General features: G+C 42.6%; 1 long non-coding RNA gene across 1 annotated transcript in view; it reads left to right on the forward strand.

Moving 5' to 3' along the window:
• The first annotated feature begins 13,306 nt into the window (after positions 1 to 13,306).
• LOC118550698 (uncharacterized) overlaps positions 13,307 to 23,057 on the forward strand; it is a 258,510-nt gene continuing 248,759 nt past the window's right edge. Inside the window, exon 1 of the long non-coding RNA XR_013449708.1 lies at positions 13,307 to 13,414. This is a non-coding gene — a long non-coding RNA (uncharacterized LOC118550698). The remainder of the gene's footprint in view (positions 13,415 to 23,057) is intronic.

Here is a 23,057-nt window from a genome sequence, read left to right on the forward strand (position 1 = left end):
GGTGATGATACCGAATATGGGGGGGTGTGTTGGTGTATTTCCTTTCTTAATAGCTGGAGACTGTTTTTCCACTGTATGCATATACTGCATTTAATTTACCAATTTCCTTATTAATTCACATTTGGGTTGCTTCATAATGTTAATTAATTATCCTAGTGATTTATATGTATTAACGGCTTTCATCCTCACAATAACTCTATGAGGTTGGCAATTTTGTTGTTGCCCCTGTTTCACAGATGAGAAAATGAAGATGCAGAGGTTAAGTAATTTTCTCATAAGTGCCAATAAGTGGTGCATTTAGGATTCCATCCTAGGCAGCCTGGCTCCAAAGACCATGTGTTCAAGAACCCTGCTCCCTCTACCTACCTCAGAAGTAGTCACTGTTTTAAGGACTTCACAGGCTAATAGCTAGACATGTAAATATATCAGTTATAGTACAAATGAATAAGAAACAATAGAGGAATATTTAAAGTACAGATGTAGCACAGAGGAGAGGGGGACGAGCTCACCTTCGGGAGGTAAGAGGAAATCTGAGTCAGGGGCAGATTTGCTGGTTAGAAGATACATAGGCTCAGACCAATCAAGGTAGATTCTTTAAGAAGGGTATTTGCACACATCTGGGCACTGGTGGATGAGTTTGACAGAGTGAGGTCATGAACAGCAGGGTGGTCTGGTGGACAAGGCTGCTCTCTGGAGTGAGTCCACTGGGGGTCAGAAGTTCAGGGCCTACCACTTCTGAGACTCATGGCTTTTGGCAAGCCACTTAACAACCTCACATAGCTGGTCTCGGTCTCAAAGGGAATAATTAATGCAGAAGTTCTTTGTAAATGGCAAAGTGCTAGGCAACTATAAAGGGCATTAGCAGTCCTGAGAAAGGGACAGTGTGAACTGTGAGTCTATTGCCTAGCTCTGGTGACTGTGGAATAAAACTGCATTAAACTCTTAAGTTCCAGCCTTGAGCTCCTCAGGAAAAGTGTCAAGTACAATGTTGCACTAGAAATTCTGAGCTGAGTGGCGCTGACCCGACAGGCTGGGGACCCACCAGTGGGCTGAAGATGTATGTGCTCCTCCATGCCACTTTGCAGTTAGGGCCTGTCTTCCTTCCTGGGCAGAAAGCATCTGTTTCTATACAATAATTAGACTTGATCCACTAGTAACATAATCACAAAAATGGTCCAAGCCACCAGAAAGACAGTGTTGGTTAACTCTATGAATGGAAGGAAGGACTTTCCCTAAAATAGTCTCAGAAACTGGGGAAAGTACAGCTGGGCTGAGAGTTTTTTGTGGGAGGATTTAGGTGATTAGCTCTTTCCTTATAAAGGGTTTCATCTGTGATTCAATCTATAATTACAAGAACTCTCATTTCTTTTTTTTTTTAAAGATTTTATTTATTTATTTGAGAGAGAGAGAATGAGAGAGAGAAAGCACATGAGAGGGGGGAGGGTCAGAGGGAGAAGCAGACTCCCCGCCGAGCAGGGAGCCCGATGTGGGACTCAATCCAGGGACTCCAGGATCATGACCTGAGCTGAAGGCAGTTGCTTAACCAACTGAGCCACCCAGGCGCCCCAAGAACTCTCATTTCTTAGACCCGAGAAGTTCTTCACCAATAATGATGAAAACCTGAAATGATTACACAGGTTTTTTCAGGTCCTGAGTTCCTCTAATTTCCCTAGTTCCCTCTTGAGAAAGCTCCAGTCCATTCAGATCATGGGGAATTTACATTTGGGGGTCCGTCCAGTTTTACTCTGCTGAATGAGCTGGCCAGAGGAATCCCCCTTGGATGATGGATGATGCTGGTGGCAGAGAAAGCCTTCTCCCCCCTGCCCCCCAGCTCTGTAACATTCTAGGGCATGAGCATTGGTCTCTGGGTTCTTCTGGGGCTGGAGAGGTTTTCCTCTTTGGAGTCTACGCTGAGTGTGGCCACATTGAGGAAGTCACCAGGGCTGAAGGTCTAGAGGTCAGTGTGTCCCGGTGCTTACTGGTGAGCTCTCTTTCACTCTGGGCTTGGTGGGCAGATGTGGTGATGCTATGTGCCAAGAAGGAGAAGCAATGACACATCTTTGGATAAAGATGCTCCGTCAAATTAACAGCTACCTTCATGACCCCAGCATGGTTCTCAAGCTCAGTGGTCCCCTGCCACGCTGGTCCTCCCTACCTGGCTATACTATGTGTACCTGGGCCTGAGGACAACACAGCTCTGCTTCTTTTTGAAGCTTCTGGTTAAAGAATTGCTCCAGCAGCTCATTTTCGTCTGGTCCTGCTCTGGCTGCTGTGAGGTCACTTAGATGTACAGAGTCCATTTCCGGAAACCTCATGGCGATGGCCTCCTTGGAAGGCCTGCTGCCTTTGATTCAGTGAGTCCTGGATTTCACCTAACAGAAGCATCAGCTTTACAACATCCCAGATCTTAAGGTTTTGAACTCCCCACTTGCTTTCTAGCAATTTCCACTTAATTGACCTTATGGCTTTTGTAAGCTACCTACTTATAATTTCTGTATCGTTGTCCACATTCTTTTAGCATATTTTATTATTTCAAATTATGTGGTTTGAATTGGTTTTACTTTGAATGACTAATTTATTTCATGGAAATAGATGGTTATAAGTCCCCAGTTCTTTGCATCCCCCTTAGCTAAAGCCATGGTTGAAGCCTAAGCCACAAATTTCAAGTAGTTCATAATGAGGAGCCTTGAGAGGACAGGCCCTTATTGACACAAGTGCATTTGAGAGCGCACAGCACTGGGCCAGTCGCTACCCTTTGTTTATATTCTTCTCAGTTTATGGCCCTCTGCTGACCCTGCTCACAGTCACCGCCAAAGTCACCCTTTGCCCTCATCTCCTGCTCCATTCTCCCTTACTCTGTCCCGCACACAGGACTCAGTTGCTGTTCACTGAAACGCCTCCATGCCAGTGTTCCCTTGGCCTGAGCGCTTTCCTTCATGTGTCCACAGGATGGTGCCCTCCCCTCCTTGGGTGTCTGGCCTAAAGTCACTTTCTCAGGGATCTCTGTCCATCATCACTCTTCGTAAAAATGCAGCTTTCCAGAATCAACTATACCTTCTGCTCTGTTTTTCTCTAAACTTCTTACCACCATTGACATACTTTCTATTTTGTTTATTGTGTATTTCTCCCAACGAGAATGCAACCCTTGAGAGGACAAGATTTTTATCTGGTTTGTTATATCCCCAGTAATTGAGCAAGTGTTTGGTGAGCATTAATGTGAAATGAATATCTTTAATGAATGAATGGACATTATATCCTCTTACTCAATTAAGAATTCACTTGAAGATATTCTTCCTTCCATAGAATCTTTTCAAGTAAAAACTAAATGTTTCTAATAGAATAACTTTAAAACAACACAAAAATTTCATTTTCTACAGATACATTTTCAAGCTCTCTGTTTTCTGATTTTTATTTTTTGGATTTATTTATTTACTGGCAATAAAAAGAATACGGGTTCACTGTAAAAAGTTCAAAAAACTATGACCAATTTAAATTACTAATGATCCCACAGAGTTAACCATTGGTAGCATTTTGATGTACTTCCTTCCACACTTTCATCTAAGCATGCACGTGTACGTGTACAGACACATTTTTCTAGGAATACATAATCAATGTATTTACATATATATTTGTATTTAAGTTGGGATTGTACTACGTTTAATTTTATCATGTAGTATGTCAGGAGCAGACTATGTATCATTGCTTGTTTTTCTAAAACATAATGCTCAGAGGTGTCTTAATATTGTACCGTATAATCTATCATAATTTGTTTAACTAGTCTGCTATTGTGGACATTTAAAAAATATTTTTTCATTTTCATTTGAATGAAAATTTCATTCATCTGTTTTTGTTGGTTTTAAACTGCTCTTTCATCCATTCTAATTCTTTTATCTTATTTTGCTCTTAAATTTTACTTCTAAGTAATCTTCAGAGCTTAATCTTTTGTCCCTGTGATTTTTTAAATGCCATTTTCTGTAAGTCGTTCAACCATAATGGCCTGTTTACCTTTAATTTCTTAGTTTTATCTGTTTTACTTTCTCGTTTTTATAAATTATTTCCTCTTTACATGATATATCTTATAGTGTTTTTACTGTGGTCATTTGGGCCACCTCCTCCTAGTCTCATCCTGGCTTTCTCAGAGACCCCTTCCTTTATTTATTTATTTTTTAAATTTTTTATTGTTATGTTAATCACCATACATTACATCATTAGTTTTTGATGTAGTGTTCCATGATTCATTATTTGTGCATAACACCCAGTGCTCCATGCAGAACGTGCCCTCTTTAATACCCATCACCAGGCTAACCCATCCTCCACCCCCCTCCCCTCTAGAACCCTCAGTTTGTTTCTCAGAGTCCATCGTCTCTCATGGTTCGAGAGACCCCTTCCTTTAAAGAACAGCCTCAGAACACTGGTGGTTTTCCCACGTGGCTGGCCAGTCACAGTACCCGCTGGAATCACGTTTGGGCCATCTCTTCTGAAGAGAGGAACACTCTGAAGTCTAGAATCTCCAGCATGCACAGCCCCAGGCATGGGGGATGTGGAAATGTCATCCCATTACCCAGCCTGATGTGAAGGGCAGACAGGCCCTGGGAAGCTGCTCTGTGGAGCGTGTGTAGCCAGAATACAGGCATCATGTTTCCCTCAGCCTCTGTCTCTATCACTTTTATTTTAAGTTTTCTACAGGTTTCCTTTTGGGGCAGGGTAACAATATTGAGTCTTCTTGCCCCCTGCTCCCCATCAGGCCCAAGGCAATGCTGGCTGGAGCTGGGATTACTCCCACGGTCCTCAGTGCCAAGAAGATCTGGGATCCTGGGGAATGAAACAGGCTTGCCCCAAATTGCAGTGTTAAAGATGAGGCTTGTTTCTTAAAAGTGTGGAGAGATGGCTGTCGATGGATGCTCTTTTTCTGCGTGTCAAGGGGGGCAGGGTGCTGACTGAGAAGACGAGGCCCTGAGGAATGCTCTGTCTTCATGTCACATCCATGGCCATATCTCCCTGTTTTGCATGAGTGCTTTTCCCATTGGCTTCTCTTTCTATTTCCTCTGGGCCAGGAGTTGCTATGTCTTCTGGTAAAAACATTTTCTCTTCTCTCCAAACCGGGACAACTGCATGACCTTTGGAGCGAGCTTCCCCTCAGCCCCTCTGAACCGATGGCAAATTAACTCTCTGGCTGACTCATCCACTGCTCAATTCCATGGCCCTCTGGGGTGTCCATGAACTCTTCACATGGGGCCAATTCACAGTTTGGGCTAGGCACCTCAAAAGCCAATGATTCTCAGGAATTCAATTGATAGATTAATCTTTCCTTGGATGAGTTGACCTGGAAGATGTCCCAGGGTCCAGACCCAGGGGAGCTGAAGTGAAAACGGAGGCCTCCCGGGTCTCGTGGGTCCAGTAGGGTTGTGAGAGGCCGTCCCAAGCACAAATGTGACTTCTCAGTGTTTGCATCACACTGCAGATTATGGTTGTCTGATTAGATAAACTCACCAAGATAAGGGTCCTGATATATTTCGGCAGGAGACTTGGATTTTAGAAAACACATTTCCTCATATTTAAAGTTTTAAGCCCTCTTTGCTCTCCAGCTTTGTGGAAGAAAATACCTTTGGCAAAGTCGGGTGGGCTGGCGCCTGTATCTGCTCAGCCTCAGGGGGAACAGGCTCCTGCAGGAAGAACCTGCTTCTTCCAAATCTGATCTACAAGTCTCATTAATTGTGTGATCTGTAGTCAAACATAACATCCTCTGGCCAGTGTGCATTCTATCTACGTGGTCTATCTACATGGTCCCATTGCAACCCTGCTTTCACCTTAATTCTCTAAGCCAAGAGGTGGATGGTTAACCAAGACCTCTCACTAGGCTCAGCTGTGAGCTGGCAGGGCCCATCTAAGGCCAATGGCCCACCCCTCTAAGTGGTAGAGGGTCACAGTCAGAGGCAAGGTTGATTTTGGGGATTTGCTACAGTTACTAAGTGAATTTTAATTTTATTGTCATAACACCATTCTGACTCATTGGCCCTCTGATGTGCTTTCTTGAGCAAGAGGGAAGGGTCAGAGTGTTGCAGTGTGTGCCAGGAACTGCCTTTATCCTCAGGCATCCCCAGAGAGTGCTGGCTTGTGGGTCCAGGGAGAGCAATAGCATGCACGCAGGGCTTCAAACACTCAAAGTCTGCCCCCCTTCCTTTTTGTAAATAGCAAATCCGCCTGAGATCAGGTACATTCTGAATAAAGAAAGAGCTTCTTCCACTGTGTTAAATAACATTGAGGTGCATTTACAACTTGAAGTGTGAGAAATTCACCACCAGCTGGGGACCCAGACCAAATGGCTTTCTCGCCACGGTCAGGCTGCTCTGGTGCAGGCCTCGGGGTGCGCTGCAGATCTCACACTTCTGACAATCTTAACCAGATGGGGTGAGGGCCATTCAGGTGGGTGTTTAATTTCTAGACTTTATAGTATAACCACACCATGAAATCTTATTGCAACTATTTAAAAAGCATGCTTTTGGAGCTATTTTAAGACATGGGAAGTTGTTCATGGTATAATATTAAGTTAAAAAAAAAGGTAGGATCCAAAACTTCTTACTCAGTGCGATCCCAGTTTTGTTATTTGCATATATGTCCATGGCAAAATGTTATGGTGACTCCATTCATATTTTGAATGACGACTTTATTGTAGGTACTTTCCAATATCTTTCAAATGTGTACAATGTGCATGAATGATTTTTATAATGAGAAAAGACACATTATTGAAATAGCATAAGATTAACAAAACTTTTATTATAGACATAGAACAATATAATAAACCCCCATATCTGTGGCCCTATTACCCAACTTCGAAAATGGCCAACTCTTGGCTAATCTTGTTTCATCTGTGCCCTCATCCACTACCCCCACCCATATTATTATTTCATTAATTAACAGACTATTTTTAGAACAGTTTTATTTTTATTTATTTTTATTATTTTTTAAAGATTTTATTTATTTGAGAGAGAGAGCATGAGCAGGGTGAGGGGCAGAGGGAGTGGGACAAGCAGACTTCATGCTGAACATGGAGTCTGACACGGGGCTCGATCTCAGGACCTGGAGATCATGACCTGAGGTGAAGTCAGATGCTTAACCCACTGAACCACCCAGGCACCCCTAGAACAGTTTTAGTTTTATAAAAAAACTGAGCAAATAATATGTAGAGTTCTCACATATCTGCATTAGTGTGGTACATTTGTTTTAATTGTTGAACCAATATTGATAAATTTTTAACTGAAGTCCATGGTTTATAATAGGGTCCACTCTTTGGGTTGTACAGTTCTATGAGCATAAGCTTTTTATTCACAATTGATAGCCCCCAGGACTATAAATGTCTGAACCAAATCAATCATTTGAAGTATCTAAATTGCCTTTTACCAGTGAAGTGATGAAAAAGCCCATTGGAACTACCTGAAAACTGCCAAGTTGAGAGAACAGCAGACCACGCTAAACATCACTACTCCTGGTACACAAGAGAACCCCAGTGCAAGTTGTCAGTCGCTCAAAATGTGGGAGGGGCTGCGGGCGGGGGAGGGGCGTCATTCCTGCCACAGCCCATGTGGGGCTGGAGAAGACAGAGCCTCCTTTTCGGGGAACAGTAACTTTTTTTTTTTTTTTTATTGTTATGTTAATCCCCATACATTACATCATTAGTTTTAGATATAGTGTTCCATGATTCATTGTTTGTGCATAACACCCAGTGCTCCATGCAGAACGTGCCCTCCTCAATACCCATCACCAGGCTAACCCATCCTCCCAACCCCCTCCCCTCTAGAACCCTCAGTTTGTTTTTCAGAGTCCATTGTCTCTCATGGTTCTTCTCCCCCTCCGATTTCCCCCCCTTCATTCTTCCCCTCCTGCTACATTCTTCTTCTTCTTTTTTTCTTTCTTAACATATATTGCATTATTTGTTTCAGAGGTACAGATCTGAGATTCAACAGTCTTGCACAATTCACAGCGCTTACCAGAACACATACCCTCCCCAGTGTCCATCACCCAGTCACCCCATCCCTCCCACCCCACCCCCCACTCCAGCAACCCTCAGTTTGTTTCCTGAGATTAAGAATTCCTCATATCAGTGAGGTCATATGATACATGTCTTTCTCTGTTTGACTTATTTCGCTCAGCATAATACCCTCCAGTTCCATCCACGTCGTTGCAAATGGCAAGATCTTATTCCTTTTGATGGCTGCATAATATTCCATTGTATATATATATACCACATCTTCTTTATCCATTCATCTGTTGATGGACATCTTGGCTCTTTCCACAGTTTGGCTATTGTGGACATTGCTGCTATAAACATCGGGGTGCACGTAGCCTTTCGGGTCCCTACTTTTGTATCTTTGGGGTGAATACCCAGGAGTGCAATTGCTGGATCATATGGTAGCTCTATTTTCAACTTTTTGAGGCACCTCCATACTGTTTTCCAGAGTGGCTGCACCAGCTTGCATTCCCACCAACAGTGTAGGAGGGGGGAACAGTAACTTTAATTGGAGCACAGTTGTTGTTGAGGCAGTGGGAGCAGGAAAGAGAGCACAGAAGTTTCCATAAGCATGATTGGGGCCAGAACCTACACGGGAATTAAAAAAAATAAAGTAATCCTCTGGCATCCTAATTAAACGGAGGATTTCTCAGCAGCGGAATGGGGGGTGGGGCATGTGCCTGGCCATTACCTCACTGCTGCCCTGCAGCTCTTTCCAGACACCTGCCAGATGCTAATTAGTCAAATCCTCTGGAGCTGGGATCCAGGTGGAATGCTGGGGGAGCAGAGGTCATTTCCCCCAGGACATTTGGAACAAGTCAGAGTTCAACGGCCCCTCCTCCCAACCAAGCATTAGATGATTTCCTACATGCACGAGGGGATCAATAATTGTCACAGACAGCTGACTCCCCTAAATCTGTCATGCCAGTTGTTATAGAGACCATGTTGAATGCTTGATATTCAACATTAGCAACAAGGCTTTATTGTGCTTCTAGGCATGCTGGCATTGGGCTGGGCTGTGGGGATCCAGTGGTGACAAGACAAACTAAGCCTATGCCTCATGGTGCTGGCTTTCCATGGTGGCCGCATTCTTTAATACACCAGGTGAGTTCCTGCCTCAGGGACTTTGCATTTGCTGTGCCCTCTTCCTGGGATGTTCGCCCTCCAAGTGTGTGCACACTCTGCTATGCCCACTGTCAGCTTGAACAAAGATGAGTTCTCTCTGTCATTTACCAAATCTAAGGACTTCCATTTCTGGAATATTGGGAATGCAAGGAAAAGTTTTGTCTTGAACTGGAGAAATTGGGTCTGTCCAACCTTATGAAATCTCTTGAGAATACTTAGAGATGATTCCCCAAGGGGCATATGAACTGATCTCTGCTCCCTTAAGTGATCCACCAGGAGAAGAAGAGAATCCAGAACTTTCAGGAGCAAAATCACATATTGGAAATGTGCCCATTCACATTTTCATTCAAAAAATACCTCCTGAGCGCTGACCAGTTGAGATGGTGAGTTAGGAGGTGGGGATACCACACAGAACCAAGTCCTTCCCTTGACGAGCTCATGGTCTAGACAAGGAGAGAGAAGCTAATTGAGTGGCCAAACAAGGAATTATAAAATCATAACTGTGATAAGTGCAGTGAAGGTGAGCTGGACTGTTCTAGGAGATTTGCCTGTTAGGGAGGCCAGGGAAGGCTCCCTGAGGAAAGGGATATTTGGCACAGGATAGGAAAGATGAATTGGAGAGGTGTCAAATAGGGCTATAAGATTTCTGGCTTGCACTACTTGATGGATTGTAGGACGCCAGAAGATGGGAAGACGAGGTGTGGGTAGGGTGGAAAAAATAAGTTCTGCTTGGGACTTTAGTCTGGGGCACATTTGAGACACTTATCTTAAGAGACAATATCATGGAGACAATTGAATATTACTAGATATATCACAGAGAATACACAGACGAAAATGTAGAGATCAGAGGAGTGGCCTGTCAAATCACCTGGCATGTGGTAGTGAGCCTTGCGGGCCTACAAGTTTGTCTGAGGAAAGGGTGTAGATGGAGAAGAGGGGTCTGGGGCAGCCTTGAGGAGCTCCAGCATTCCAAGTTTAAGTTTGAGGAGGACCAACTTGCCAGGAAGGCAGAGAAGTTTCCAGATCATCAGGAGGAAAAACAGGAGAGTATGGCATGAGTGAGGTCGAGGGGGAATTGTTTGTACTATTGTTGTAACATTGTCCTAAGTCTGAAATTATTCAAAATATACAGTAAAAAAAAATCACTTTTGTTAAGGCTTATTAGAAGGGAAGAGAGGCCACGTCTCCATCTTGGATAACTGCCCCTCATCCATAGGGACCTTCCTTTATGGGGGTTATTTCCCTCTACGTTCTCTTCAAAGAGACAATTTAACTCTTCAAAGTGTATATGATCCTCTTGATACACCTACAGATAGTCACTGCATCCAGACAACTATCATCCTATGAAGTCAACTGTTAAAAAAATGCTACCGTCTTGTTATATGTATACTACATTTTAATGTATCCCCACCCATTTACTAAACAAACAAAACACATGTAACAGTGAGCACTGGACAAATTGCCATCAGTGTGTGCCGGTCAGGGCAGGCAAGTTTTGTGGTAACAAACCAACCCCAAATCCTAGTGACTGCAAAGAGCAAAAGTTGACTTGTTGCTCAAGTGCCATATCTAGTGCAGGTTGTCAGAGGGCTCTGCTCACAGTCACCCCTCCAGGTCTTGGCTCCTTCTTGACACTGACCTTTGCGGTTGCCACAGCAGGAAAGATAGGGTGCCAGGCAGCTCTGCAGCTCGGTCCTCTAGCCCGGGCACTACACCGTCACTTCCGCTCACCTTCATTAGTTGCAAGGAGGCACGTGGCTGTGCCTAACTTCAAGGGAGCACGGAAGTATCCTTCTGTGTACCTGGAGTAGGAGAAATCCAGAACAGAAGCAACTTGTACCATGCAATTGAAGGTCCTGCCACAGAAATGATAAAAATCATGACATTGTAGCAGGAACAGCCAATTGCTTACTCAAGATCCATTCTCCTCTACTTTCTTACTGCTAGAACTTTGGTATGTCAATGCCTACTGAAAAGTAATCAACTCTACAGATATAGCTATGTGATTCAGTGGGAGTAATAGCTATGCGAGGACATATGACCGCATTCTGACTGTTTGGATAGAAACAGTAATCACTAGGTAGAGGTTAAGGCAAAAAAAACCCTATTTTTTCTTGTGATCAGATAGGACTGGTCCATGCCTTTGGCCCTCTGTCCTTCACCTCAACATCCATCATCCTTCTTCCATCCTGGTATATGGACACAGTGCTTGGGAGTGCAGCAGCCACCCTAACTGGCACAGAAATCTCATGCTAAGGATGATATGTTGGAACTACAGATGGGGTTTGGATGCTGGGGACACCGTGAGCCTCCATAGTGGCTGTGGGCCACTTCTCCCACATTGTTACTGCAGACACATAAGCCGGCACTGTTGGGTCTTCTGTTACTTGTAGACAAACCCAATCCTCAATGATGCAAATGCAGTATTTTTTATTACTATATACCATAAGTAATGACTTATTCATATCGTACCATTCTGTGCATTCAAAAAATATTTACAAAAATGTCACATTATTCTTACCTTCCGTCAGGTAGTTAAATGGTATATAACTTCCTATATTGAATTTAGAACAACTTTTATATTGTAACACCAAGGGAAAATTAAATATTATCAAAGGCCTACATAGAAGATCCACTTTGGAAAATGATAAGCTATAAACTTTGATCTTGGAAAATGAATCGTTCTAACCTAATAACTTAAGACATTATATGAAGTTATTCAAACATTGACAGTCATAAATACAGCAATATTATATGTTCCTCCAACAATTAATCAAGTCACCCTCGTTATTGATATAATTATTCTTTTTTTTTATTATTTTTTTTTTTTAATTTTTTTTTTAAAGACTTTATTTATTTGACAGAGAGAGACACAGCGAGAGAGGGAACACAAGCAGGGGGAGTGGGAAAGGGAGAAGCAGGCTTCCCGCGGAGCAGGGAGCCCGATGCGGGGCTCGATCCCAGGACCCTGGGATCATGACCTGAGCCGAAGGCAGACGCTTAACGACTGAGCCACCCAGGTGCCCCTTGATATAATTATTCTTAAACATACAGTTCATTTAGCAATACATGTACTGACAGCTTCACTTCAAAAATTTTTTAAAAAATAAAGAATACAACATTAAAATGATACTATACTAAAAGAAACTTCGCTAACTCAGATAGCATTTTGGAAATCACTAAGGAAATAGCCCACTATTTGAAAATAAAACAACACTTTGGTTGGGACCAAAATTAAATTCATTACTTGCTGAATTTCCTACCTAAATTACATGTCCACATGAATTTCTGTTTCACCAATTCTGTTTTATCATGAATTACATAAGAACTTATTTTAATGTGTTTGCTTTACTTTCAAAAAAGCATTACAGTAGTCCTCTCTTATCCATGGTTTTGCTTTCTTTTGGTTTCGGTTCCCTGTGGTCAACTGTGATCTGAAATATTAAGTGGAAAATTCCAGAAACAGACAATTTACAAGTTTTAAACTGTGCACCAATCTGAGTAGCATGATGAAATCTTGTGCTGTCCTGTTCTGTCCTGCCTGGAACATTAATCGTCCCTTTGTTCGGCATGTCCATGCTGTATGTGCTATGTACCTGTTAGTCACTTTAGTAGCCATCTTGGTTATCAGATTGACTGTCACTGTATCACAGTGCTTGTGTTCAAGTAACCCTTATTTTACTTAATAATGGCCACAAAGTGTGAGTAGCAATGCTGGCAATTAGAATATGTCAAAGAGAAGCTGTAAAGTGCTTTCTCTAAGTGAAAAGGTGAAAGTTCTTGTCTTAATACGGAAAGAAAAAAAATCATACGCTAGGGTCGCTAAGATCTATGGTAAGAATGAATCCTCTGTGAAATTGTGAAGAAGAAAAAAGAAACTTGTGCTGGTTTTGCTGTTGAACCTCAAACTGTAAAAGTTATGGCCATGGCGTGTGGTAAGTATTTAGTTAAGATGGGAAAGGCATTAAATCTGTGGGTGGAAGACATGAACAGAAGATGTGTTCCTATTGATGGCAATGTGTTGAGCCAGAGACATTGTATATATAGGGTTTGGTGTGATCCATGGTTTCAGGCATTCACTGGGGATCTTGGAATGTATCCTCCATGGATAAGGAAGGACTTACTATACAGTAATCTTGTCATCATGTTGGCTTATAGGTGCAAGACTCTTAGGAGAAACCGTTCCAGGTGAAAGAGCCCACAGCTACACCTGCAGCCTTTTTGAAACACCTGTGGAAGACCTTGAGGGTGGAGCTGGTATCTTCGTTTAGGCCATTTGTCCAGGTCAGTGCCTTGTCTCTTTGCAATTTATGACTTAGCACTGGACCTCTTTGATAACTTGTTCTGACTTCAGAAAGAATCACTCCATCTTGCAATATACTCACTGAATCACTGACAAGGGCCTGAGAATTGCTTTTTAAATGGTCAGGTGAAGCCAGTAGGTACTTTTGGATCAATAGTGCAATAGGAGGAGTCTAGAAGGATCATGGTTGCTTGCAATTTTGGTGTTCTTTCTAGATGTCCCAGACTTGGGGGTGGGTGACAGTGAGGGATGCTGGGGTTAGAAAACATTTCTTCCTGGGTTTTAGGCACCTCAGTATTTCTACACTCCACATGTATACTGCGTTAGGTTATTTCTTGAACAATTCCTGCGTATTTTATTTCCATGCAAATGTTTCTTGCAAATGCACCATGTCATTGCTGGGTGGCCTGGATCTAATCTTACCTCCCCCAAGAGCTTTTCCAGACCTCACCTGTCATAGCCATAGATGCTCATGATCTTTTGTCCATGTCCCAGGGGGCCTTTTATCGTGAGCCTGCTTTTTCACTGGAGTGCTAGCTTAGAAGGAAGACTTTGTTCTTAACCACCTCTGATGCCCCTGGTGTTTGGCCCACAGTGCATGGACCTGGAAGGAGCTTCATCTGGCTTGAACAGAAGTAAGGGACATTTGTGATTTTCTCCATCATGTGGTTAATGCTTTCTCTGTCCCATCAATAAGTGAAGATTGGTTTGGGATCTCTGGAGTGGTCTGTGGATCTTGTAAAATTCAAAGTGGAGAGAATCTTGGTTTAACAGAAGAAATGTAGAAGGATCAACTTCTAATTATCTTTGCCAAAGGTCAGGGCATTGCTTCTTCTCTGAATTGCTCTGACTTGCTGAAGCTGAACTTCCCTTAATTTGGGACCAGTAAGAGTAATTTGGGGCAGATAAGATAAGAGCTTCTGGGAAGCTGTCATTGCCCACTGGCTTGGCAGTGATGCTGCTGCAAAATGATTACCCAAGACTTTTTTTTCTTTCTAGTTTGAGTTATTAAAAAAAAACACAACCCAGAATTACCTGAATTAAAAATAATAGATCAAGATCTCCTTCTGGCACTTCTGAAACTCAGAGTATACAAAGGGAGCCTCAGGTGTCACTTGAGAAACTATTCAGACTGCTCAGCATTTGGTAGATGTAATGTTCACCATCATCTCTTTGGATCTTTTGTCATTAGCTGATTATATGATGGAAATTAGAGAGAATAAACCTGTGCACTGGGGTGAAGACCTCCTAAAAGAATCAAAGAGCAAAGTTTATAAAAAATATTTTTTAAAATTTATTATTTTTTAAAAGTTTTTATTTTAATTCCAGTTAGTTAACATGCAGTGCTATATTAGTTTCAGGTGAACAATATAGTGATTCAACAATTCCATAATCATCCTGTGCTTATCACAAGTGCACTCCTTAATCCCCATCACCTATTTAACTCATCCCCACCCCACCTCCTCTCTGGTAACCATCAGTGTGTTCTCTATGGTGTTAAGAGTCTGTTTCTTGGTTTGACTCTCTCTCTCTCCAAAGAACAAACTTTTAGGTGCCAGGTCAGTGAGGCTTATGGAAGGCTTTACCTTAAAAAAAAAAAAAAATGAAATTGATTATGTTAATTTCTGGCACACCAAAAGAGGTTGAAGTAATAACCTGAAAGGCACAATCTTAACTCCTTGGCCCTGGACCCCTCACCTTGCCTTCCCTAGCCTCAGCATGGAGTGTAGGGAGCTGATCAGAGAAATTCGGAGAGGCATGTAGCACCCCGACCCTATTCTCTGGGCTGAGGTGCTCCTTACAAAGCTGAACAAAGAAAGACAGCTTGACTCAGACCTCATCTTGGGGGCTTATTTCTGTGAGGTGTCGGGGTTTATCCCATCCCGCAGAGCCTGGTAGTAGAGGACAGGTGTCTTTCTGCATGGAATGTGGGAGTCTCAGACCCATTGGGCCTAGTGGACACACAGAGGCCTGGGAGCCAGGCTTGGCCTGGATGAAGGGAGGGTTGGAGAATGAGGAGGGGTGAAGGTGGGGGCTCGGCATTGGGCTGGGCAGGGAGGGAGGAAGGGGGAAGAGGGGCACTTCTGGGGGACTGCAGGGCCTAGCAGGCTCTGGAAAGGGCCAAGGCCAAGGCCAAAGCCTTGCATGGCCCTTCTGCCAAGTCCATTTAAAAATATTCTAAGATACTGTAATTTCTTGCTCAACCCCAAACATCCTTCTGTAATGCGGTCCTTGCATTTGTAGAGAATTGTGTGTTTACAGCAGTGCTTCCCATTCCCAAGGCGGCTGGGTAGGCCCCCTGACCCTGGGGAAGCTTTGGGGTGGCTCCATTGTACAGTTTCAGGCAAAGGCCACACAGTGTGTAGTTATGAGCCACTGTTTGCTAGAGACAGTTTAGGTTTTGGATGCAGGAGAGCGCAACACCCTTCTGCTTCAGGCTGCACTAGGACCCCCAGTGCACCATCCTTACCACCCATCCATCTGTCCAGGGGAGGGTCTCACTGCCTCTGCCAGTGGGCTGATTTTCCTTCCTCACCCATTTACTCCCCATCTACTCCTTCATCCCCCTCAACACAAGCCACACCATGCACTGACTTCCTCCTTTATTCTGGAGATACTCACTTTGGGAGTAAAAAGGAGAGAGAATGGCTATGGATGGAAAGTACTAGAGAATGCAAGTATCTGTGAGGTTAGAAGGGGAGCTTTCTCCTCACAGGTGAGGGTGAGCTCCATTTGCTGTGCCCAGCATCACAACCAGCCAGGAGCAGGTACCCTGTTGCTGTCCATCCTGTTGTTTCCACTCGCAGAGGCAAGTGTGAACACTGGTATACCAAGGTTTCTTGGGCTGTTCCCAGTTGTGTGTAGTTGGTGTTTGAAAGTGTATTACATTTAGGAATGGGGCTGCTTTATGCTCTGAGGCGGGGTGGGGGGGAGAAGGGCTTGACTGGGAGTGAGAAGACCTTTGTTTAGGCATGAGATCTTTTATATACTATTTGATATGTACATTTTATGTAACATATGTCAGTAATGAAGTCCAATGTAAAAATGACCATCCATGAAATTACCACACAACTTGAAAGGCTATGTTTGTGCCCTTTCTGGGTCTCATCCCTTCCTCCCATGAAATCCTGAATTTTGTGTATATTATACCCATTACTGTTTAGATGTATTGTTTAGATTCTGCAGATACTTGGCTTTGTTCAGAAACATGCAGCATGGTGGTTGCAGGTGATGGTTTTGGAATCAAACTGATTGTGTTGAAATCTCATAGGAACCACTCGCTAGCTATGCAGCCTTGAACATATTACTTCTCTTCTCTGAACATCCTTCCTTCATCTCAAAATGGGAGTGATCCTTCCCACCTCATTTCCCTCTGAAGTTTGCCTGAGATGAACAGAATTAAGGAACTTGTATATTCCTGGTCTGTGCTGGATACTTGCAAATGTTATCTCTTCCCCTCGTTCTGCCCCTGACGTCCCTGGGAACTCTTGCAAAGACGCTCACCCTTCACCCTTCACCATTGGCACCTACCCTAAGCCACCAGGCCTTAAAACAACAGAGAACGAGAAACCCATGGGGCAAACTAGAGCCCAAGACTATATCTACAGCCCTTAATCTGTCCATGCAGGGAAGACAAATGAGCTGGGCAGGGGACAGTGGGTGCCATTACCAGATCATTAATTAGCAGCTTGATTGGCCTTGGCAGGAAATCATTCATCAGTTTCAGGGGAGTAGAGAACTGCAGAATCTTCTGTTTTCCCTCATTCAGATATGCAGTCCTCACCAGAGCATTCCCTCCCACGGTGCCTTATCGAGATAAGTGACAGGGGATGCTGCTGCCACGTGATCTAATGAATGCAAGAGCCCTGAACTCAGAAGGGGGCTGGGGCCAAAGGCTTCCAGGGCTGGAGAGCTAGGCCAGAAACCCAAAAAGATAAAGGACGACTTCTGGAACAAGATGAGATGAATAAACTGTTTGCTTTGAGCATGGACATGATGTTCCAGAAAAATCCATTTTGGCTGCCAAAGTAACCCTTTTGGAGTTCACAAAGAAACTCACCAGGGCTCCTGCATGCAAGCGTAGTGCGCAGGGCTTGCATGTAATGTTTCATGCAATCCAGTGAAGCAGGGTTACTGAGATCATTGCGCAGAGGAGGAACCAGAGGCCCAGAAAGTAACAGTTATTGTCCAAATTGAAATGTCTAGAAAGAGGCTAATATGGATTCCAAATCAATGTGTGTCTGATCCCAAAGCTCTGGCCTGCTATGTGACAGCATCCTGTATCCCTCAGGGTGACAGGTCACCAAGAAAACAGGGCAATCACTGACTGAAACGATCTTAACCGCTGATTGCCCTCTGCCTTTAAACACCCACAGGTCCTTTGTGCTAAATAGACGTGTCTTTGGACTCTTTACTTGTCTCTAATCTTTAGAAGCTTGTTCTCTCTGGTTGTAATGATTTCAGATTGACCAAGGTTTATGGGCAATGACTCATTTATCATTAGAGGTGAGAGAGGGAAGTCCACATTTTCCCATGTGCTGAGAAGGCAGAGAGACTGTTTGAACCAATTCATGAAGGCAGGAGACTTTCAGGCAAAGGACATGGCTGGGAGTTCTGTCAGGAGAGGGAAGGAGGTTGAGTGGGAAGAAATAGGGGCAGGTGTCTATAGAGAATCTCCAGTCTAAGTTGATAAGTATAGGCCGTGAGATGTCAAGAGAATGTGCAGAACACATTGCTTTGAGCTCTCAGGACTAGGCTGGATGGAGAGGAGACGCCATAACCTGGAGCTGGGTGGCCATGTGACTGGGTTTCTGTCCTTCCAAGAGCAGCCTGTGCAAACTGCGGCACCTGGCCTGGGTGTAGGGGAGCAGCGCGGTGATCGAGGCGGCAGCTGAGGTGTTTCCCCAACAAGTGACCTAAGGGTGGAGGGAGCTACTGGTTTTGCCAATCCATTGTGCTTAGGGGAGGAACTCATGAACAATATTTAGGAAATACCTTAATTAGTCTTATATTTAAAACTATAACTATTGCCACAAAACCGTATGTGATTTTTATTCTCTAATATAACTAGGAACATGATTATTGATATCTGGAAAGTAGATATTTAGATTCGGGAACCGAAGCATTAAGCATTAAGCTACAATTTTTTTTCTTGCTTCATTTGTCCTCCATCCCTTCCATCCCTGTTTTAATCTCCCCCAATGGATTATTTAAAAGAAAATCCAGAGATACCATATCACTGATAAATGCCTAACTATGTATTTCTAAGGGAAATGGGCTATTTTAACAAACATAACAATTTTACCATTATCGTACTATAATTATGCAAAATAATTCCTTAATATCATCTAATATCCAATCAATGCTTAAATTTCCCTGATTCTTTTCATAGTTTAAAAAAAGGAAATAACAGTGTGCACTATATATATATCAACCAAAATTTCCTCTTCCTTTTTTCCCTTGTTATTTATTTATTGAAGAAATTGAGTCATTTGTCTTGTGTCTTGTAGAGTTGTCCACATTCTGGATTTGTTGACTTCACTATATGGTGCTGTTCCTCTATCTTGTTTTGTATAAATTGATAATTAGATTCAGAGGCTTGATCAGACTTGGATTTTTTGCAAAACTATTTCCCAGCTGATGCTGTGTCTTTCTGATTGCATCTCACCAGGAACACTGGAAGGCTAGTGACTTTCCTTTGGGATGTGAAGACTTATCAGTGGGCTCAGGTGATGTCAGCCTGATCCATCCAATAAGAAATTTCTCATCAAACTTCCACCCAATGGATTTAGAAGCTATTGATGTTCATTGTCAGGTTCATTTTTAAATTAAGGTTGACACTCTAACACAATATTTCTTTCTGCATTTATAGCTGAAATTATTCTATAAATAATAACTTTTGGTCATCAATGGTTGCTTTCCCCAAAAGATGGTTTATACAGGAAAGTCCAGATAAACGCTTGATTCTTTCTATTTATTTACTAGTTTTCAAAATAATGATCTGGTTCTAACAATCTCCAATGTGACCAATGCAGTCTTTTTGCTGTCATTATGCTCAAACGGATTTTAACTTCTTTGATATAGTTCAACTCATTGCAAGCTTTTTTTTTTTTTTTAAATGTTTAAATTGTCCCATCTTGGCCAATGAGAATTCTTTCAGATTAGCTCCTGGGTCCTTTTGACATTTCCTTGGTAGTCTTGGGTGACTTCCTTGTTTTCTGGTATAAGAAAAGTAGTCTAGAATCATCTTATACATTTTCTGCTGAGATCTGAATACTAAAGTCTGTATGCTAAGTGATTATTACTATTTGGTTTTCATTGCTTCTAGATATTTTCAGTGGAAATATATATTTGCACAGAACTGGAAAAGATGTATTTCTTTTTATTTGAAAAAGAAAAATATGAGTTCATACTTGTATTTCTAAATCAAATGTAAGATTACAAGGATTTTGTGGTGCCTGGGTGGTTCAGTTGGTTAAGCCTATGCCCTTGGCTCAGGTCATGATCCCAGGGTCCTGGGATCAAGCCCCGCTTCTGGCTCCCTGCCCAGTGGGGAGTCTGCTTCTCCCTCTCCCTCTGCCCCTCCCCTTGCTCATACTCTCTCTCTCTCTCACACTCTCTCTTTCAAATAAATAGATAAAATCTTAAAAACAAAGATTACAAGGATTTTATTTAACTTATTTGATTTTATGTTAATGTTCTTCACTCTTACACTAAAAGTTCTTGACTTCCAATAACACTGTGGGGTGTGTGTGTGTCTGTGTGTCTGTGTGTATGTGTAGCTTTAAAATAACAGTATCAACAGCACCACTTATTACTAATAAAAATAAGACTATGGAATCCTTTAAAAAATTTCTTTGTATTCTTTTTGTCCTTAAGATAAATCCAGTAGAGGTGAACAGTTTCATTGAGTGGGGGGAGGGGCAGAGGGAGAGAGAGAATCCCAAGCAGGTTCCATGCCTAGTGTGGAGCCTGACTTGGGGCTCGATCTCATGACCCTGATATCATGACCTGAGCTGAAATCAAGAGTCAGAGGCTTAAGTGACTGAGTTACCCAGGAGCCTCTCACAGGTAAACATTTTAAAAGAATTAAGTTTTGTTTTCTTCGTTTCATTTATTAAAGAACAGAAAACAGGCACACACCTATTTATATTGTCTCCTTTCTTAGATAAGAGCTAGCATACTCTTCAGCACCTTGCCTTTTGTTTTTTAATGTAATAATATCTAACGATCTTCGTACTCCTTTTTAGAGCTGTATAATCCTTCATTATGCAGATGTACCATCATTTATTTAACTTGTTCCTGACTATGGGCATGGCTTAGCTCAGTCTTTTTCTATTACATAGAATGTTGTCATGGCTTTGTGCATGTGTCATTTTGCTTTTTTTTTTGGTAACATGATGAATGACCTTAGAAGTCATCTTTGTTACAATATTCCAAGAGTTAGGTAGTTAGAGTTGTTCATTTAGTATACAGAGATTTCTTGATGCTTATTATGCACAAAGACTACTAGTTTTGTGGACAGAGGGCTGGACAGAATGATGAGCTGAATGGGCATGCTTCCTCTCATGGAGCTTATAACTTAGAAAGCAAGTGATTAATAGTGGAAATAAACATAATTAAAATGTGTGATAAATGATGTAAGGAAATAAAAGCAGCAATCTAGAAGGGACCAAGATTGGAATAAATGGCAGGGAAAGCCTTGAGGAAATGACCATTAGGTAGATGACTGAAGGAGGAGTCAGGCATAGGTCAAGCAAAGATGTAGAGGAAAGACCCGGCAGGCAGGGTAAGCATGGTGGGAAAAAGTGCTAAGGCAGGAGAAAGGATCAATTTCAAGCAATAAAAGGACTGTGAAGCTGGATCTTATGAGCAAGAAAGAGAGTAGCAGGGGGGTGACATTCAACTGATGAGACTTTAGACTCTAGCCTAAATTAAAGAGGATGCCACCAAAGAGTTTAAGCAAGTGTTGTGATCCAATTTTTTTCTTTAATATATCGTTCCACCTTGGGACGCCTGGGTGGCTCAGTCGGTTGAGCATCTGACTCTTGATTTCAGCTCAGGTCAAGATCTCAGGGTCGTGACATGGAGGCTTGCATCAGGCTCCATGCTCAGTGGGTCATCTGCTTGAGATTCTCTCTCTTCCTCTCCCTCGGCCCCGCCCCCCATGCTCTAAACTAAATAAATCTTTAAAAAAAAATATTGTTCCATCTTCTGTGTAGAAGGGATTGGGGAGGGATAAAAATAGAAGTACTAAGACTAGCAATGGGGGATGATTAATTACAGGTGTCCAGGAAATCCATGACAGTGGCTCAGCCAGGGTAGGGGGTTGGTGGAGGTGGGGACAAGGGAATGGATTGAGCCCTTTAGAGGTAGAATAGGCCATAATTATTGAATGGAAGGGTTGGACTGGATGAGAATGAAGAAGAAAGTGTCCAGGATAACTCTTTGGTGTTGAGCACAAGCAACTAGCTTATTAAGATTGGTGACATTGAAGGAGGATCTGATCGAGGGTGGGAGAGACCATCACTCTGGGACATTTTGAGATAACTATGAGAAACCCAAATGGAGGCACAGGAAAGGCATCTGGGTCCATATATCTGAACCTCTGAAGCCATCAGTCTGGAGGTTGTAGACATACAGAGGACAGAAGGAACCTGTCCAGGCAAAGGGAACCAAGTGAAAAAAGGGGCTCCAGGACTTAATCTGAGGAACTCTAACTAGGGCTCAGGGAGAATGAGGTGCTGGCTAAGAAGATGGGATTATTTTTAGCAATAACAGCAGTGAAAATTAATTTTCCTTAATTTATATTCACAACATTTTAGAACAAAAGAGGTACTGGAGATATGTAGTCTAGCTTCACCATGTAAATGAAACAAAAAAGGAAGTTGGAGAATTCTGAAATGATTATTTATTACCATCTAGCCCAGTATAGATAGCCTGACTCCTGGATTAACACCGACCTCCTCACCAAAGGAGGAAATACTTGGTTCAGTTCTGCCCATGATTTGTCAGTGATTTCATCAAGGTATAATTCATACTTTTTTTCCATCTGCAAAATCAGTCCAATCCTTACTAATAGCTAATTCTCTATGGTGAGTCTAACACAAGGTAGAAAAATTAGCTTGCAAATGCAAAAAAAAAAAAAAAAGAAAAAGTAAAGAAAAGTTAAAACCATAAGGGGGCTCTAAGGAGCCCTTCTCTAGGGTGAAAGTCGGTTATGTGTTCCCTGGTGTGCTAGAAGTACTATGGCCATCCTTGAACATCACCACAGTCTTCTTTGGAGCAGCTGCCATAGTACTTGCAGGTCTCACTGATCTGAGAATTGATACTACTGACTAGAGGAGGCATATGAAGCTGTCTGTAGCCATTGTTAATGCTGTTTGCCACATTTTCTTCTTTTCCTTCCCGCTGAGCATATAGAAGGATTATACTTCTTGGTTCCCTTGTGGTTGAGTGGGGCCATGTAATTCCTTCTTGGTGAATGAGTTATGAGTGGACATGATGCTTCACCTCCAGGCCAGAGCTTTCAATTGCTGATGTGAGATCCTTTCCAGTGCCATTGCCCTCAGGCACAGTGACTGGAATTTTGGAAATAGTCGCTGCTCCATCAGGCCGGGTTCC

This window comes from Halichoerus grypus, chromosome 7 (genome assembly GCF_964656455.1).
Source record: "Halichoerus grypus chromosome 7, mHalGry1.hap1.1, whole genome shotgun sequence".
Lineage (NCBI taxonomy): Eukaryota > Metazoa > Chordata > Mammalia > Carnivora > Phocidae > Halichoerus > Halichoerus grypus.